Source organism: Narcine bancroftii, chromosome 4 (assembly GCF_036971445.1).
Source record: "Narcine bancroftii isolate sNarBan1 chromosome 4, sNarBan1.hap1, whole genome shotgun sequence".
Classification (NCBI taxonomy): domain Eukaryota; kingdom Metazoa; phylum Chordata; class Chondrichthyes; order Torpediniformes; family Narcinidae; genus Narcine; species Narcine bancroftii.
In genome coordinates, this window is record NC_091472.1 from 13,092,863 (window position 1) to 13,103,061 (window position 10,199).

The following is a 10,199-nucleotide window of genomic DNA, read 5'->3' on the forward strand; positions in this document are numbered from 1 at the left end:
ACAGGAGGCCTACTGAGGATGAAGAAACAAAATCCCACAGATGGAATGATTGACTTTCAACAAGCACCATCTTCATCTAAGATGCCAAACTCAGTCAGATGATGCCTTAACGCTAAGGGAAAATAGGTCATGACTTGCTGCTAGAATTCAGTTCTTTCATCCATATGTGGATTAAGGCCATTATCGGCTTTGGAATCCAATGACCCTGGTGAAACCCAAGATGAGTATCTGTGAATAATTTAGATCTGAGTAATGCCACTTAATGAAATGATCAGCAACATCTCATTGATTAGTAATTAACCAAATTGGATTTGCGAACATGACAAGCACGGGCAATTGTGTGTATGACAGCATTGTTACCGTGACTGAAGCAGCTTGGCGACATGCACAGTTAGCTCTGCAAGTCTTCCCTGTAACAGTTCGGATTTTATCTAGTCCCCTAACTGGTCTCAGTCATGGAAAGAACCAAATAGCCTTGTGTGTGAAAGTGCACACAGAATTCCTTCCCCACAGACATTAGGCTCCTGAATAAACCCCTCATCATTGCTCTCATGCTGCCCCTGCCATGTGCTAATTGATCTTTCTCATTGAAACCCGATGCTCCTTCACAGTGCTTTTGCCTAGCTACTTTGTAAGGCTGTGTGAATGTTAGAATCGACTTGCTAAAATGTTTATGGAAGAATCCTTCTCACTGTCCCAAGTATAATATGACAATAGACTTTTAAGTTTTACGTTCATTGTCACATTATACCTGGGACAGTGAGAAGGATTCCTACAAACAGCAGAAGTAGTTTCCTCTCTCTTTATCCCCATTTTCTTTTCAGCCAGTGCTTTTGATATTTTTCATTTCAATACTGTGAAAGTGTAGTTATCACAGAGTCATCTTTGAGTAATTTTTTGACTTACAAACAAAATAGACTCATGAATGTCTATAAAATTAGAACCACTTCAATACCAAGAGACAACTTGTATTATTGGCCACTAGATATGATAGGACCACAGGATTTTAACATAATTTGCTGAGTATGGGTTCGCTTGGCTCTGTATTTCATATACTATTTTGATGACCTTATGTTCATAGTGAGAACAAAGGAGACTATTTCAACTTTAAGTTTATTATCATCTGACTGTATATACATATACAAAGCAGTGTTTCTCCAGGTGATAATGCACACAAATACACACACAGTGCATAATAATCACATATTAATGGGGGGGGGGGAGGAGGGGGAGCGAGAAGTGGGGAATGGGAGGGGAGGGGAGGGGAAGGGGTGGGGGAGGCCATAACGGAGGGGAGGGGAAGAGGGGTGGAAGCCGGAACAAAGGTGGGGGGAAGGAGGGGAGGGGGAAGACCATAACGGAGGGGTGGCAGGTGGGCCAGTTAGCTTGAGCCTATGATTTTGTGGGGGCCTACTCCCCCTCCCCTGGTAGAGGCAGGGGAAGGGGAACTCTTTACAATATCAATATTGTTTACCAAGACAAAGGGGGGACCCTATGGCATAAGATATTAATATTTTAAAGAAAGATTCATAGAAGACAAATACAGATAAAATATAGATAGATAAATGCAGGTAACTGAAACCAACTTAAGTTTGATTATATGCATCTTATCTTCTTGTGGTGGCCACACACACAAAAATGTACAGCATCTTTTCCCACTCTTCTCACGACTGTCACAACGCTCATCATAATGAGTGATCGTGTCTACCTTACTATCAAGCAGTATCTTGATAGAGCCTTTCTTCCCCCATCAGTTTCTTCGTGCTCATATTTGTGTTGTGTAACGGGTTTATAAATAGATATCGGTGTTGAGCTTGCGGAGCATGCACACACACATACTCTCACAATACAACACATCTCTTTAATCAATTTCAGGAAACTTGGCTTTGATGGCAGATAAAGGCCTGTAAGTAGTTTCAATGCCTTTTGATAAAAGATACATTGTTATGTTTTAAATTAATTATTTTGTAATTAGCTTTATTGTTTAGTACTGTATTTTGCATTTCATACACTTGTTTTTATCTTTTGATAACTGTTAATGCAAAATACTTTTTTATGCCGGAGCGCCTGTGTGGGTTGAATTGTCACCCGTGTGGCTCCCCAAGTGGTCTCGCAGCGCCGTGGGCCTGGTCACTGCTCACTCTCCTGGCTGTAGGGCCGCACACGGCGCTGCGGGTTGGGTCGCTGCGCACTGGAAAATTGGGTATTCACCTTCAAGATGGTGCGGGGCTCCCGTCACCTTTAAGACATACACCCTGCAGGTGAGTGGCAGGAATGGGGTGATGTCACTTCCGGTTCCAGGTGTCTGGGCCGAAAGGGAATTTAAAAGAGGAGGCAGATTTAAATAAAGGATCTTTGCTGACTGACACTGTATCTGGTGTATTCATTTAGTAGCTCTACTGGAGTAGTTGTTACAATTGGTGTCCCTGATTGCAAGATTCAGCCGAAGCTTGAATCCACAGTCAACATGGATGCAGCAGCTGCTGCCAGAGCTGCACTTAACGCAGTAGGGCCAAGATCCAGTTCCACCTTCAGCAGAAGACACAAAATTTTGGCCTGTCATCGGGGATCTGGATGCCACTACAGCAGCTAAAGTAAGTGAATTTATTGGACACCCCCCCCCCCACCCCCAGCAGAAAACCAATACACTAGGTTCCAGAAGTTCCTCCTGGACATCCTTGAATTAACCAGGCACAAACGAGGCATGCGGCTTTTGAATATGGAGGGGCTAGGTGACAGGAATCCTTCCGATTTAATGAACCCTTCCGACTCATGCTACCAGAGTCATTCCAATTGCTTTCTTTTTGAGACCTTATTCCTGGTGAAGCTCCCAGGTCACGTCTCCATACCAATAGCAAACATGGACTTTAGCCATCCCCATGACATGGCCTGGAAGGCTGACAGACTATAATCGCATGCCAAGGCAAGAGTCTGCCCACATACAGCTTGTGTTCTCAGAAGAGATATCTCCCGTGCCCTGCGCACCACCCAAAGCTGCGGTTCAAACAAAAAGGAACAAACGTACTGAGAGGTAAAGTTGTTCATAGAGCTCATATGTCTAAAGATAAACTCCATCGCTTTTATTTCCGTATCGATCCTATATGTGATAAATGTCAATTGGAAATAGCTTCCCTTACACATATGTTTTGGTCCTGTCCCTCTTTACAGAATTATTGGAAGGAAATTTTTTCCATTATATCTACCGTTTTGAATATTGATTTACAACCACATCCCATTACTGCAATTTTTGGATTACCTATGATAGATTTGACTTATTTATCTCTTCCTGCAGATCGTATGATTGCTTTTCTTACACTAATGGCTAGAAGATCTATACTATTGAATTGGAAAGAGGTTAATCCTCCCACTGTTTTCCAATGGTTTACTCAAACTATACTATGTTTAAATTTAGAGAAAATTAGAAACTCTGTCTATGAATCCCCTTCTAAGTTTGAGTTAACCTGGTGACCATTTATTCAATATTTTCATTTGTGGTGAGTTGATCTGGCTCTGTTTTCTTTTTATGATTATGTATGATAATTGGGCTGTTAGATGAGATCGGAGTGATCGGCATGATTTAGCTATATCGGTAGGTTTTTTTTAAAGTTTTTAATTCAGATTTGTTTTTTCTTCCTTTTTGGGGTTTTTTTTTCTCTTTTTTTAATATATTTTTATTAATTATATCATTTTTTTTAGAGGTAGTTCATATTCTAAACTGATCTAAAAAAATTTTTTATGATATTTATTCTGCAATATTATTGTTTAATATCTCTGTATTAATTCGTTATTTACTATGTATTTTTCATATCTCTTTGAACTGCATGTGTTTATAAATTATAATAATAATAAAAAGATTGGAAAAGAAAGAAACGTACTGAGAGGTGCCGAGAATGGTGTTTTACCACCGCTGGTGAGGGACAAATCCCCATAGATGTGTTCCACCCCCCCATGTGATTACCATGGTGGCAGTGGCAAGTGTGAAAATTCTCGGCAAATGACAAAGCCAGCTGCTAGTAGTGTCCTCGGCAGCCGGCACGAGTCCCGGCCTCCTCTATCTTCCTGATGACGCTTGTAAGTGCAAATTTCTCATGGACACAGGCACTGAGCTCAGTTTGCTCCCACCCACATACTTCGAAAAGGCGCATAAGCGACAGGGACTCGCCCTTCAAGCTGCGAATGGGACCTCCATTCCTAGCTTTGCCATGCGACGCGTCACAATTAAAATAGGAGAGGCAGAATTCCACTGGAATTTCATCTTGGCTTCCGTCACACAGCCCATCTAGGGTGCAGATTTCCTACGGGCCCACGACCTGCTAGTTGACGTTAAATGAAAGAAGTTAGTCAACGCCACTACTTTCCAAACATACCCTTAGATAACCAGCAAAAGACAAGTCTCCCTACTTGGGGTGCACGCTCTACGCACTAACACCTATGCTGCCTTGCTCAACGAATTTCCTGGTGTGCTCTCTCCTAAATTCTGTTTCTTGACAACGGCCCATGGTGGGTCCCATTACAATGACACCTTGGGGTCGCCGATTTACGCCAGGGTTTGTCGTCACCCGCCAGATAAACTACAGCAGGCCAAGGCAGAATTTACCGCGATGGAGGAACTGGGTATCATTTGGCGTTCCAACAAGGGGGGCTTCGCCATTACACATGGTGCCCAAGAGCACCGGTGGGTGGAGACCCTACGGCAACTACTGCAGGCTCAATGATAGAACTATGCCTGACAGATACCCCTTTCCACACATTCAGGATTTCACTGCCCGCCTGCACAATTGCCATGTCTTTTCCAAAGTCAACCTCTAAAGAGATAGCATCAAATCCCAGTCCATCCAGATGACATTCCCAAAACAGCAATTATTACTCGGGGATATCATCAAATCCCAGTCCATCCAGATGTCATTCCCAAAACAGCAATTATTACTCGGGGATATCATCAAATCCCAGTCGATCCGGATGTCATTCCCAAAACAGCAATTATTACTCGGGGATATCATCAAATCCCAGTCCATCCAGATGACATTCGCAAAACAGCAATTATTACTCGGGGATATCATCAAATCCCAGTCCATCCAGATGTCATTCCCAAAACAGCAATTATTACTCGGGGATATCATCAAATCCCAGTCCATCCAGATGACATTCCCAAAACAGCAATTATTACTCGGGGATATCATCAAATCCCAGTCCATCCAGATGACATTCGCAAAACAGCAATTATTACTCGGGGATATCATCAAATCCCAGTCCATCCAGATGACATTCCCAAAACAGCAATTATTACTCGGGGTTATCACCAAATCCCAGTCCATCCAGATGCCCTTTCGGGCTTTTTGAATTCCTCAGGATGCCATTTGGTTTGAAGAATGCTGTCCAAACGTTCCAGTGGCTTATGGATGCTTGGGGAGGGATTTAGAACTCGCATACATATACTTAGATGACATCCTCATCACCAGTCAAAATGAGCAAGGTCACCAACTGCACTTACGCCACCTGTTCCAACAGCTAGATGAATTCGGACTTACCATCAACCCGAGCAAATGCCAGTTTGGCAGAACAACCACTGATTTCCTAGGGCACAAGATCATGGCAGAAGGTGTGATTCCCTTATCCACCAAGCGTGCTGTACATGCTTTCCAAAAACCTACCACGGTTAAAGGAATGCAGAACTTTTTGAACATGGTGAATTTCTATCACTATTTCATTCCAGCAGCTACTGACATTCTTGGCCCAATATTTCAACTCCTCACCACAAAGCTCAAAGAAATTACTCGGACCGTAGAGGCAGAGTTTGCATTAGCAGCTGCCAAAGACGCTCACTCATCCTAATCCCACCGCCACCCTGGCACTCACCACAGATGCCTTTGATGCAGCAGTGGGAGCGGTTCTCGAACAGTCTAACAATGGCCATTGGCAACCCTTGGCTTTCTTTAGCTGCCACTTACATCCATCGAAAATGAAGTACAGTGCATTTGATTGAGAGTTGTTGACATTGTACCTGGCCTCACGACACTTCCGATTAGCTTTGGAGGGCTGCAATTTCACCACTTTCACAGACCATAAGCCACTCACTTTTGCCTTTAGCAAGATATCAGTCCCGTGGTCGGCCAAGCAGTAACGCCAATTGTAGAACATTTCCGAGTTCACTGCAGATGTGCGTCATATTTCAGGAAAAAACAATCTGGTCGCTGACGCGCTGTCCAGACTGGCAGTGCATCTTATCCAGGGTGCCTTCAATATCTTTGACTTGGTGAGTGCACAGGCCGTGGACACAGATGTTCAGATATATAGAACTGCCATCACAAACCTGGACATATAACATGTGGCACCACAACTAGGTGGGCCGAGTTTGCTTTGCGACATGTCTATTGGCTATCCCAGGCTGGTAGTCCCCACATCTTGGAGACGGTGCCATCCCTCCATCAGAGCAACGGTTAAGTTCATGGCAACCAAATATTTATGGCATGGACTTAAGCAAGTCGTTGCGCAGTGCCCACCGCCAAATTTTGGGCGACGATTCTGAGGGGGGGTTGAGGGGGGGCCTGGGCCTGACCAGGGGGATCGGGCTAGGTCACAGCAAACTGGAGAGTTGGGTACTTACCTTAAATATGGTGCGGGGCTCCCGTCGTCTTTACCTTAAGATGTGCGCCCTGCAGGTGAGTGGCAGGCACAGGGTGATATCACTTTCGGTTCCGGGTGTCTGGGTCGGAAGGGATTTAAAAGAGGAGGCAAATTTAAATAAAATGTCTTTACTGATTAACACTGTGCCTGGTGTATTCATTTAGTAGCTGCTACCCTAATATATTTTATATTATGTTAGATATAACAGAGCTGCAAAGTTTGTGGAAATCTTCTAGGTCAACAATTTTGACTCAATCTTTCTTGCAATTTAAAATAAATTTAGCTATTTCAAGTTTTGTACTTTTCAATTTTTCTACATATCATCTGTTTTTGTAAAATCAAAGTTGGCAATTTTGTTTTGGGGGAGGGGGGGTGCAAGTTGATGGCCTTGCCCAGGGCACAAAATAGTCAAGCACCAGCCCTGGATCCTAGTGAATGTTGTCAATAGAGATGCTAGAGATCTCAGCTGTTTTGATGCTCCTCTGAATTGACTTCTGGTCTGAAGGTTTGCAGCTACCATATCACACAATGAAGCAGCCAGAAAGGACACTCTTAATTGTGTTCTTGTAAAATGATGTCACGATGAAGGTCAGTAGCCTTGCGCTCCTCAATCTTCTTAGCAAACGTAGGTGCTGGTGCGCCTTTCTGACTAATTAAAAAGATAGGTTGTCCTTATATATGCACGCGAAGGAGTGTTCTCCACGTCAGAACCATTGACATGTAAAGAATGATCGACCTTCATCCTCCTGAAGTCCACAAGCATCATCTTTGTGTTTTCCATGGCAATATCGAGGCTCATCAAAGCAATGGTTGAGTTAAGTTGAGTTGAGATAAGGTGGTCAAATTCTGGCAATGTTGGGAGATGGAAAGAGCTTGGATTTGATGAAATGTTCAAACTCAATATGGAATCAAATGTGACACTAGGGTTATGAACAGTTTGTTTCGGTTTCAGACAGCTGTGAGGAAAAGAGAATTAGAAAATTGTCCAGAAAATTTGTGACGAGGACTTCCCAATATTCATTTAAATTTATGCCCCACAAAGAAAAGAAACGTTTGATAGTTGAAGTGTCCAGGAGATAAAGAACAACGTATTATCAGTGTATGGATGGAAGGTCACATTGAGCACCATGCATATGAGAGGGTACAGGATAGGCCCTTGATAAGGACCAATGGAGCAGCGCAGGTGCCAAAAAATGAACCCCCAACTAAATACTTTTTTTTTTGTTCTGGGGCAGCACGGTTTGCATAGCGGTTAGCACAACGCCTTTATAGCGCCAGGGATCAGAATTGGGATTCAAATCCAATCCCTCGCTTTCTATAAGGAATTTGTACGTTCTCCCCATTTCTGCGCGAGTTTTCTCTGGAGGCTCCAGTTTCCTCCCACCCTCCAAAACTTACAGGGGAGGTATAGATCAACTGGGTGTAATTGGGCAGCATGGGCTCATGGGTTGAAATGGTCTGTTACCGTGCTGTATGTTTAAATTTAAAAGAACCATAACAATCTTCCTTTAATGTCTAGTTGGAAACTGTGAGAGCAGGAGTTGGAAGAAGAAGAGGATTGTACAAAGAGTACCGGGAAAGATAGGTGCTTTGTTTGTTTCTCATTGGGAACAAGATTGTTTAAAAAGCACTGGGAAAGGCAGTTGCTTTGTATAAATGTCTCCATTGACTAATTAGCTGTTGCCAATAAAGGGGAGCTGAAGCAGAACAATCATTATGGGAGTGGCTAGTATAAGAGTAGGAATTTGAGGCTTTGGCTTCAGAGGCTTCAGTGAGCAGTGGTGATGCTGCAGAACAACCTTTTCAAGAAACAAAAGGATTCAGCAAAAAGGCACGTTTTTCTATTTTTTTTTCTGTTTCATAGTGGGAATGGCAGCCAGGATCGGAACGTAATCCTGTTGGAGATTGTGGATAGTCAGGGAAGCCAACAGTATCCCTGACAACTTCACCTGTGAAAAGTGCATCCAGCTGCAGCTCCTCACAAACTGTGTTAAGGAATTGGAGCTGGGGTTGGATGGTTGATGGGGTGCTAAAGGTTGCAGGGATGCAATCACACCTTGGAGGCAGGATGAAAGTAGCTGGGTCACAGTTAGGAGAGGGAGAAGAAACAGTCAGTTCAAACTACTCTTGTGGCTGTGCCCCAAAATAAAACTAGTCTTGGATACTGCTAAGGGGAAATAACCTATCAGGGACAAGCCACAGTGGTCTGGGGTGGCTAAGAAAAGAAGGGAGGAGAAAAGGTGAACTGTAGTGATAGGAGATTCAGTAATGAGGGAACACAAGAATTTTTGTAGAAGAAATCAAGAATCCTGGATGGTATGCTGCCTCCCAAGTGCCAGACTCTGGGATACCTTAAATCAAGTTCTTGGCTTTCTCAAGTGGAAGGGATTTGGGAATTCAGATACATAATTCCAGGAGAGCTTTTGGCACATTGGCCATCATAAATTAAATACTAAGTAAAGGAATTTGAATATTATAGTGAAGTGGTATAAGACCACAAGATACAGGAGCAGAAATAGGCTATTCAGCCCACTGAGCCTGTCTCGCCATTTAATCACGAGCTGATCCATTTTCCCCATTTCTGATCTTCTCCCCATAACCTTTGATCCCCTGGCTAATCAGGAACCCTAGCTAATCAATCTCTGCCTTAAATACATCCAATGGCTTGGCACCCATAGCTGCCTGCAGCAAGAAATTCCGCAGATTCACCAGCTTCAGTCTCAAGAAATTCCTCTGCATCTCTGAAGTTGAGCCATAACACATCAGTGAGGCCAAATTGTATACAGTTTTGGTCACTGAACTGCAGGAAAGGTATCAATAAAACTGAGTGCAGAGAAGATTTTCTGGGATGTTGTTGGGACTTGAGGAACTGAATTACAGGGAAAGGTTAAACAGTTTATGATTTTACTCCCTGGAGCACAGAAGAATGAGGGGAGATTTGACAGAGATATACAAAATAACGATGGGTATTGTTATGAGCCCAGAGGACCCCAAAACCCAGCAGCAATAGAAATTCACCAAGACAAATGGTTACTTAAACAAAAGTTGCTTTTAATGATCTTTAAACATGAAAACAGGATCCAAATTTAACTTATTATTTAACTTAACCCCCTTCTAATTCTAAGTGCACATGTGTGTATAAGTTCAGAAAAGTTATTTAATTCACAGTCCAATCTCACTTCTCACTCTTCCAAGTTCACTGGTTGCAGCCAATTCTTATACTGTGCACAGAATTTAACATTTATGAATTTCACGAGGCTTTTGTAAATGGTTACTGCTCAGGAAGGTTCTTGTTGGTTTTCAGAGAGAGCTTTGTTGCTTGTTGGACACCCACAACTGATTCTTTCTGATCAGCCACTTCAGTGTCTTGCCAAAGAAACTTGCCCCATCAGGGTTTTCTTTCTTTCAGGTCATTACAGAGTTCCTTTTTGTTTCCCTTATTTCAAGTGAAACATTATACTGCCAGCCATCTCCTCTTGTATGGAGCGCAAGGGCTTTAAACAGGCTGAACTAAAAATTCACAACCCGTCTTCAAAATGGGGCTTTTCCACAAGCTTGTCAGCTTGTCCTGTTCC

General features: G+C 43.0%; 1 protein-coding gene across 9 annotated transcripts in view; it reads right to left on the bottom strand.

Moving 5' to 3' along the window:
- Nucleotides 1–10,199, bottom strand: part of LOC138760334 (homeobox-containing protein 1-like) — a 127,245-nt gene that overhangs the window by 63,233 nt on the left and 53,813 nt on the right. For 2 of the 9 annotated variants that reach the window (XM_069930776.1, XM_069930777.1), the window contains exon 2: nt 6,605–6,703. The exons of the other annotated variants lie outside the window; for them this stretch is intronic. The gene's annotated coding sequence lies outside the window, so the exon portion shown is untranslated. The remainder of the gene's footprint in view (nt 1–6,604; nt 6,704–10,199) is intronic. 9 annotated transcript variants of the gene reach the window in all.